Source organism: Brassica napus, unplaced genomic scaffold (assembly GCF_020379485.1).
Source record: "Brassica napus cultivar Da-Ae unplaced genomic scaffold, Da-Ae ScsIHWf_263;HRSCAF=436, whole genome shotgun sequence".
Classification (NCBI taxonomy): Eukaryota; Viridiplantae; Streptophyta; class Magnoliopsida; order Brassicales; family Brassicaceae; genus Brassica; species Brassica napus.
In genome coordinates, this window is record NW_026015937.1 from 1 (window position 1) to 10,000 (window position 10,000).

The window sequence follows — 10,000 nt, forward strand, 5'->3', positions numbered from 1 at the left end:
AGATACTGGGTCATCCAACGTTGGTGCTGGGAGTGGCCAGAATGTTGATGCAACAAGTTTCGGGTCACTGGGCTGAGGAGGTCATTGAGCCGACCATAAGGGCTTGGTGGAAGCTATGCAGGTCATGGGAGCTCAGATAGCCTCCTTGACACAGGCGTTCACACACCATTGGTGAACTCGTCCGTAGGACAGGCTAATCCCCCGGTTCGGGTTGCTGCTGGAGTGACCGATGTTGGTGCTGGCCGTGTGGCCGAGGTGATTGAGATAGACCCACCTGTCAGGCCAGTGCATGGTATGGACTACCTGAAGGTGCTGGAGCATATCTCCAAGTTGGGAACCAAACACTTTGCTGGAAGTGTTGATCCTATGGAGGCGGACGAGTGGAGAACCCGGTTGGTTCGGAACTTCAAGTCCACGCGTTGTCCTGAGGACTACCAGAAGGACATAGCAGTACACTTCCTGGAGGGAGATGCACATAACTGGTGGTTAGCTTTGGACAAGCGTACCAATGGCACCATTGAGCATTTGCTGACTTTGAGTTGAGTTCAACCATAAGTACTTTCCTGCTGAGGCGTGGGATCGTTTGGAGTCCAAGTTCCTGGACTTGACTCAGGGACGGAGGACTGTTCGTGAGTATGAAGAAGGTTCAACCGACTCAGAAGGTATGTGGGAAGAGAACTGGAGGATGAGAAGGTTCAAGTCCGAAGGTTCATCCGAGGCCTAAGGGTGGAACTTCGAACCTACTGTTCTGTTTGTAAGTTCCACACGGTTTCTGAGTTGGTTGAGAGGATGGCCTTGATGGAGACCAACCTCACCGAGGAGGGTAAGCAGAAGCTGAAGAGTGTGGTGGTATCCTCGGGTCAGAGTGGTGACAAGAAGAGGAAGAGGGACTCGACCGAGGAGGGTAAAACCTCAAGTGGTAGGTCAGAGTGCCCTAAGTGTGGACGATACCATGGTGGAGAGTGCTGGAAGGCCATGGGTGCCTGCACTCGATGTGGTAAGATGGATCACTCAGCCAAGGATTGTCCAAGTCCGTTGGTGAGTCCAGGACCTGTCACCACACTGCGGCCAGAAGGGCCACTACCGCAGGGACTGCCCTAAGTAGCAAGGCAACCAAAGTAAGGGACGTGGGGAGGCTAGCAGGCCAGTTCAGGGACGAGGCCAGACCTCAACACCTTGTGTGTATGAGCTATCCAAGGATGTGGATGGGGCTCGGCCTTTCCAAGCGATCAATGGGACCTTAAGTATTGGTGGTGTGGGAAACACACACACTATTTGATACTGGAGCTACACATAGTTTTGTGAGTCCAAGTATGATAGGAAAAGGTTTGTTCCAGTATGGAACATGGGATGGTCCTGAACGAGTGAGTGCGGCCGGAGGGCAAGTTATGAACTCACTCGGTCTGGTTAAGGACATCCCTGTGGTGATCTTGGATAGGCCGATGCCTATAGATCTGATTGTTGTCCCCCTTAAGCATCATGAAGTGATCTTGGGCATGGACTGGTTGGGAAAGTATCGGGCAACTCTAGATTGTCACCGGGGAAGGGTGCAACTTGAGAATGAGTTTGGACCCCCGATCAAGTACCAAGGAATCAAGCCAACCTCTTGTAGTTTGGTGGTTTCAGCAGTCCAAGTAGAACGGATGCTTGGAAATGGTTGTGAGGCCTTTTTGGCTACCATTTACACTGATGAGGTTGTAGGGGCCTGTGACCCAGAGGGTAAACCGTTGGTTCGAGAATTTCAGGATGTGTTTGGGGCACTACAGGGCATTCCCCCTGATAGGGCTGACCCATTCATCATTGAATTGGAACCTGGAACGGCCCCGTTATCAAAAGTCCATATAGAATGGCACCAGCTGAGATGGCAGAGCTGAAGAAGCAACTTGAGGAGTTGCTTGAGAAGGGGTTCATACGCCCTAGTGTATCACCTTGGGGAGCACCAGTCCTATTCGTTAAGAAAAAGGATGGTAGCTTTAGGTTGTGCATTGATTATAGGGGTTTGAACAGGGTGACTGTGAAGAACAAGTACCCTTTACCCAGGATTGATGAGTTGTTGGACCAACTCCGTGGAGCCAAGTGGTTCTCCAAGATTGACTTGGCCTCTGGGTATCATCAGATCCCCATTGCACCAGGTGATGTGAGGAAGACAGCATTCCGAACTAGGTATGGTCACTATGAGTTTGTGGTCATGCCGTTCGGACTGACCAATGCACCTGCTGCATTCATGAAGATGATGAACGGCATCTTCAGGGAATACTTGGACGAGTTTGTGATCATCTTCATTGATGATATACTCGTGTATTCCAAGACAAAGGAGGACCATGAAAGACACCTTAGGGCGGTGTTGGGCCGCCTGAGAGAACAGAAGCTCTTTGCTAAGCTAAGCAAGTGTAGCTTCTGGCAGAAGAGCATTGGATTCCTTGGGCATGTGGTGTCTGATAAAGGAGTCTCAGTGGATCAAGATAAGATCAAATGTATCCAGGAATGGCCACAGCCAAAGAATGCTACGGAAGTGAGGAGCTTCTTAGGGTTGGCTGGTTATTACCGGAAATATGTCAAGGTCTCGAGCATAGCTCAACCTATGACTAAGCTGACAGGCAAGGACGTGAGGTTCACATGGTCTGAGGAGTGTGCGAAAAGTTTTGCAGCACTCAAGAACATGTTGACTAATGCACCTGTCCTGGTGTTGCCTGAGGCTGATCAGCCTTATGTGGTGTATACGGATGCATCCATAACTGGTCTTGGTTGTGTTTTGACACAACATGGGAAGGTGATAGCCTATGCTTCCCGGCAGTTAAGGAAGCATGAGGGTAACTATCCAACCCATGATTTGGAGATGGCTGCAGTAGTATTTGCATTAAAGATATGGAGATCATATCTTTATGGTGCCAGGGTGCAAATACTCACAGACCATAAGAGTTTGAAGTACATATTCACTCAGCCTGAGTTAAACTTAAGGCAGAGGAGATGGATGGAATTTGTTGCAGATTATGATCTGGACATAGCTTATCATCCTGGGAAAGCTAACCTAGTGGCTGATGCCTTGAGCCGCAGAAGGGCTGAAGTGTCATCTGAGAGGGAGGCGGATGAACTGGAAGGGATGATCAGGTCCTTGAACCTCAATACCTTGGTTGGTTCAGATGAGCCACTGGGATTGGAGGCGGTGAACCAGGCCGATCTCCTGACCAGGATCAGGCAAGCTCAGGGCCTGGATGAAAATCTAAAGAAGGTAGCCGCCAATGACAAGACTGAGTACCAGACAACTGACAATGGTACCATCTTGGTCAATGGTAGGGTCAGTGTTCCTAATGATAAGGAACTCAAAGAAGAGATTATGAGACAGGCTCATAAGTCCAAGTTTTCAGTTCATCCTGGACTGAACAAAATGTATAGGGATCTGAAAAGGTACTACCATTGGGTGAGGATGAAATCTGATGTTGCAGAGTGGGTGGCTAAGTGTCCCACTTGTCAACTGGTGAAGGCAGAACATCAGGTTCCCAGTGGTCTACTTCAGAACCTACCCATACCAGAATGGAAATGGGATCACATCACAATGGACTTTGTGACTGGATTTCCCACGACCAGGAATAAGAAAGATGCGGTATGGGTTGTGGTTGATCGGCTGACCAAGTCGGCTCATTTCCTACCCATCAAGAAAGGGGATGGGGTCGACAGGATAGTGCAAGTGTACCTAGACGAGATAGTGAGGTTGCATGGTGTTCCAGCAAGCATTGTCTCGGACAGGGATCCAAGATTTACATCTTATTTCTGGCAGGCTTTCCAAAAGGCCTTGGGAACCAGAGTGAATATGAGCACATCTTATCATCCTCAAACGGATGGGCAGTCTGAAAGGACAATCCAAACCTTAGAGGATATGCTAAGGGCATGTGTGTTAGACTGGGGAGAGTCTTGGGAAAAACACTTACCTTTAGTGGAGTTTGCTTATAATAACAGCTTCCATACACCCCTATGATGGACCCAAGTGGGGGAGCGTAGCATGTTGGGACCTGAGATTGTAGAACAGACCACTGAGAAGATCAGGATGGTCAAAGAGAAGATGAAAGAGGCGCAGGACCGCCAAAAGAGCTATGCGGACAAGCGTAGGAAACATCTTGAGTTTGAGGTCAATGACCTGGTGTATCTCAAGATGATTACCTTTAAGGGTAGGACCAGGATTTCTGGACGAAAGAAACTGGACCCTAGGTACTTGGGTCCATTCAGGATCATAGAGAGAGTGGGTGCAGTGGCATACAAGTTGGACTTGCCATCGGCAATGGATGCATACCACAATGTGTTCCATGTATCCCAACTCCGGAAATGCTTGTCTGAACAAGACATTGTCTTGCCTGAGGTTCCTGCTGACCTTGGTAAGGACCTGACTTTGGAAACCTTGCCGGTTCGGATTGTGGATCGGTCAGAGAAAGCTATGAGAAAGAAGACAGTTCCCATGATCAAAGTGGTGTGGGATTACAATGGTAAAGACCTCATCACTTGGGAAACAGAAGCAAAGATGAAAACAATGTATCCGGAGTGGTACCGACAATTTCTTCCTGATGAAACACTTAACATGGATTCGAGGACGAATCCCAAGTTAGTGGGGGAGACTTGTCATGTCCCCGATCCTAGATAGGATCGGCCGGACGGGCCATGGTGCGGGGAGACGCACCAGTCAGGTCATTAGACCTTGAGGCAAGCGTATCATGGCCCTGAATGAAGGTTAAGGGCATCAGTCAGCTGAGACTTAACCAGGATACGATGGAAATAAGGGTAAAGGGGCTGGGTGAGTGTTTAGGCAGCTGGACGAGTGTTGGTTTGAGTTCAATCAGCTCGGTTCAGCTGGTAATCAGTTCACCATGATCTGTTCAGCTCACAGGAGCTGGTGGGCTAGCTCAATCAGCTGGGAACAGCTGGGGGTCAGCTCAATCCAGTGAACGGTGCGTTCTGGTTCGGATCAGTGAGGGCGAGTCCGGGACGGTTACTGGGCGAGCCGATGGTCCGGGTGCAGGACGGTTCGACCAAATGGGTCTTAGGCTTGGGATAGGGAGCGGGCAAGCTCCCAGAGTGTGAGCTGAGGCTCAGTGATCGATTTGCCAAAGGAAGAAAAGGGGAGAAACCGCCAAGGGGCGGTTATGGGACGGTTATGGGACGGTTTTGGGAAGAAAGGAAGGGATTTTGGTAACTGTTCGCCCAGGCGGTTGGGGACAGTTTAAATCGTCTTCTCTCTCTCATTTCTGATCATTCTGGTCGGTTTTTACTCATTCCACACAGAGAGAAACACAGAGAAAATTCAAGAGAGAAAGAGAGACAGAAACTTTGGATCGGCCGATTTGATCCAAGAGATTGTTCTTGAGTGTTCCTGGTGTGTTTGGGCGTGTGATCAAGAGGATGGATTTGAGACAGAAAGACAAGGAGAAGGCAAAGGAGAAAGAGAAGGAAGTCGCCCCTGGAGACCGAACTCCTAAGGTGAGAGGTGTGGCCAAGAGTAACCGGACAAGGCCGCGGATGATGGCCGTGTGAGCCTGGCCGGTTTGGATCGATTGGCTACTCCTTACTCTGATTTCTTCTACTCTGTTTCTTCTTATATGTTGTGCTATGGAATGTTTTATGTTGTTACAGGAAAGGATTCATTGATCCTAAGGCCTTGGCCTGATCCAATTCCCATGAAAGTCCCTTGTTCTTGTGTGGGCTGTTCATGGCCGAGATCACTATGATCTGAGCCGATTCTTTTGAATCTGTTTATGGGAATATTTTTCTTCTGAATTATCATGAATTATCATGAATTTTATTTGGTATTTGGATCTCTTTTTAAAGGGGTCAGATTTGACATTTTTGATGATTGTTCTTGACTAGATTGGATCCGACCATGCAATGTGATTTGATTCTTGTTTTGTAATCTAACCTTGTGATTGTGTGGTTGTTTGTGTTGGATCCAGGACCAGAAATGGACCGTGGTAAGGGAAAAGCACCATGAGGACCGCGGCCATGGGAAGATGTGTGGTGATTGGGTTGATTCTGAAAATTGTGTGATTATTGTAGCCTATTGTGCAACTTATGAACTTATGCGATTCTAGTATGTATTCTATTATTTAGGATGATGAATGATGTATGAACCTTGGTTAATATCTATGAAGTATCTATTTTCATTAGTTGATGCTTGATTGTTTAAGTGTGAATGTTGGAACCTCAAAACTCTGAAAAAGACTTAGAATTATTTAACACTTGAAATGTTAAGAACAATGTGGATAGCTAGTAACCATGTAAAGGAAGAACGGACCGCGTCCAGGCCCAAGACCAAGACCGCGTCCAAGAGAGAGAGAGAGAGAGGCGGCCAAAGCATTGGACCGACCTTAGATTTAGGAGTTTCCTTTTCTCTTCTTGTTTATCTATAAGAGGTTTTCCTTTTTACTTTAGGATAAGGATATGTACTATTTCCTTTTATCCATATCTTGTAATTCCCTATATAAGGGAACACTTTGATTAATGAAAGACACACGAATTCCCCTATTGTTCACAACACGTTATCAGCACGATAGCCTCTAATCAACTGAAACCAAAATCGATACCTAAAAGCCTATTACCGGCGACTCAAAGCTAAACCCTAGACGTTCTCCATTGTTCCAAAAGCTTGACATCCTCAAGACCGAACGTCCTCAGCTTCCTGATCGCGTCCTCAGCTCGCACACAAGAAGAACGCATCCGTCCAGCAACGAGCTCGCAGCTCGCGTCCGTTCCCAGCTCGCGTCCGACTACATCCGCGACCCGATAGGAGGCAGCAAGCGTTCTTTCTCCTCAGCTCGAAGTTTCATCTGTTCTTAGGTGGTCAGGTTCTTTACCTCTACAAAACTAAGGTATGAACATAATCTGAGAACATAGAATAAGACCGAAACCCTAATCCATCATTATGGAAATCTTATTCTTGATGAAACCCTAAAAGAAAGTACAAGATCAAAATCGACAAAGTCTTAAAACTAGAAAGCTAAATCGATTCCAAACTAGAACTTAATTGTATGATGATTGATTGAATCTGAAACCTGATAAACCCTAATGAAGGAATCGAAACCCTAAACCCTAAAAGTTAGAAATCGATTGTAAGATTGATATTGCTTGTTTGATTTCTTGCTTATTTTTGAAGATTAGGAAAGTTAGATTGTTCTTCTTGAAATAATCTAACTAAGAACACAAAATACTTAAGGCCTTGAAACCTTAACATAAGGTTGATAAGAATTCAAAGATTGGAAACCCTAGGTGTTATGAAAAGAAGTAAGATAAGGTAGATTGCTTTACATGAATCCGAATATTGTATTGCATTCATAATTGATTAAAACAAGATCGACCAACATATAGATCATACGAGTTTAGGTTGTTAGAAAGCCTATAGAACCGTGTGGTTCATGATTGATAGCACCATGGTCGATTAGAATTGTTTGAATACCATAAATGCATAAGACGTGTTGTGGCCGAGCTTGCTTATATCCTGCGGCCACGTGAATCACATTGTGAACCTAATACCTTACATGATGATGTGATTCAGATGTCGAAAATAGCAAACAGAGACTATGCACCCCTCAATCTCTCCGGAGACAATTACCTGCAGTGGGCACTAGACACAAGGATTAGTCTAAAGTCCAAAGGACTCGGTGATACTATCATCGAAGACAACAATGAGAATGAAAAGAACCGATACAGAGCCTTAGGCCTTATGCGACATCATCTCATTGATGGTCTTAAAGATCAGTACATGACAATCGAGAATCCACTAGATCTTTGGATGGCTTTAAAGAATAGATATGATCACCACAGGATGGTGTTGCTTCCAAAAGCAAGGCATGATTGGATGCATCTAAGATTCTTAGACTATAAGTCAGTGGATGATTACAATTCAGCTCTATTCAAGATTGTCTCAATACTAAAGCTGTGTGGTGAAGAGGTAACCGATAGCATGATGCTTGAAAAGACCTATACAACTTTCAACCACTCGAATTCTGTGTTGCAAGAGCAATACAGGACAAAGGGCTTTGCCACATATACTGATCTGATCTCATGTCTACTCCTGGCCGAGGAAAACAATGAACTCCTACTAAAGAGTAACGGGGTTAGACCGGCCGGGACAGCACCACTACCCGAAGCCCATGAGGTCGAGAAGAAAGATCCTCCCAATGAAACCTATTACGTCCAAGACAACAAGAAACCATACGGCAATAGCCGTGGTGGATTCAAGAGGCGTGGACGTGACAACTCAAACGGCCGAGATGGCTACTCAACTGGCCAGAAAGGAAACCACAATAACCGTGGTCGTGGTTCCAATTACGGCCGGGGTCGAGGCAGCTACGGCCGCGGACGAGGTGGCATATCCAAACCATCTTACACGTCCAACAAGTCTCTATGCCATAGATGCGGGAGTGACAATCATTGGGCAAAGAATTGTAGAACTCCGAAACACTTGTGCGACCTCTACCAAGAGAGCATCAAGAACAAGAACCCGGAGGCAAACATGATCCAAGAAAACGTCCATGAGGACAAGGGATATGGGTATGATGCTGACAATGAATCCGACAAGGATAACCAAGATGACCTAATGGATTTTGAGACATCCGATTGTCTCAAGGACTAGTTTTCGAATCACATTGTCTTATTGCTTTATGTTTTGATTTGGTGTTTTTTTATTTTATGTAATGGAATTTTTAATAATAAGAAGAGTTTTAAACATCTTATGAAGTCTCTAAAGTTTATTTTATTTATAGAATGAATGATGAGATGAGTGTACTTGTGGTGGATAGTGGCACAAGTCACACAATACTTAGAGACAAAAGGTACTTTATAAATCTCACAATGCAAAGTGCAAAGGTACACACCATTGCGGGTGAGGCTAGCCTGATTGAAGGTCACGGCCAAGCCTACGTGATGATGCCTAAGGGCACTCACCTAGAGATCAAAACCGCCTTGTATTCCCCAAGCTCTAGAAGAAGCTTATTGAGTTTCAAGGATATAAGATTAAACGGTTTTCACCTTGAAACATGGGAAGAAGGAAACAAAGAATTCCTTAACATAACCTTGATCACCAAAGGCAATAAAAAGATCCTAGAGACAATGCCCGCAATGACCACTGGTCTGTACTATGCAAGGATCAGTATGATCGAGGCCAATGCCTCCGAGCTATTCACTTTATGGCATAACCGGCTTGGCCATCCCGGAACAGGAATGATGCGAAAACTGATGATGAATTCACAAGGGCACACGTTCAAAGGAGTTATCCCACGAAATCTCACATGTGCAGCATGTGCACAAGGGAAACTCATAATCAGGCCATCACCAGCTAAGGTTCACAAAGAAACCTTAAACTTTCTGGAAAGGATTCAAGGAGACATATGTGGACCAATACACCCACCTTGTGGGACGTTTAGATACTTCATGGTCCTCATTGATGCATCGACTAGATGGTCACATGTCTGCCTACTATCCACTAGGAACCTAGCCTTTGCACGGCTGCTTGCCCAAATGATAAGGCTGAGAGCACACTTTCCAGATTTCCCTCTTAAGACTATACGTCTAGACAATGCTGGTGAATTCACGTCCCAAGCGTTTAATGAATACTGTATGTCCATGGGGGTAAGAGTAGAGCACTCCCTGGCACATGTCCATACACAGAACGGCTTGGCCGAATCATTCATTAAACGGATCCAGCTGATAGCCCGGCCACTGCTTATGAAGTCTCAACTTCCGGTATCAGCATGGGGACATGCGGTTTTACATGCAACGGAACTGATTCGCATCAGGCCATCTAGTGAACATAGATATTCACCATCCCAACTACTCACGGGTCAAGAGCCAGACGTGTCCCACATCAAGACATTCGGATGTGCCGTCTACGTTCCAATTGCTCCACCACAGAGAACTAAGATGGGACCACAAAGGAGGATGGGAATATACGTAGGATATGACTCCCCAAGTATCATAAAGTATCTTGAGCCAACAACCGGTGATTTGTTTAAGGCCAGATACG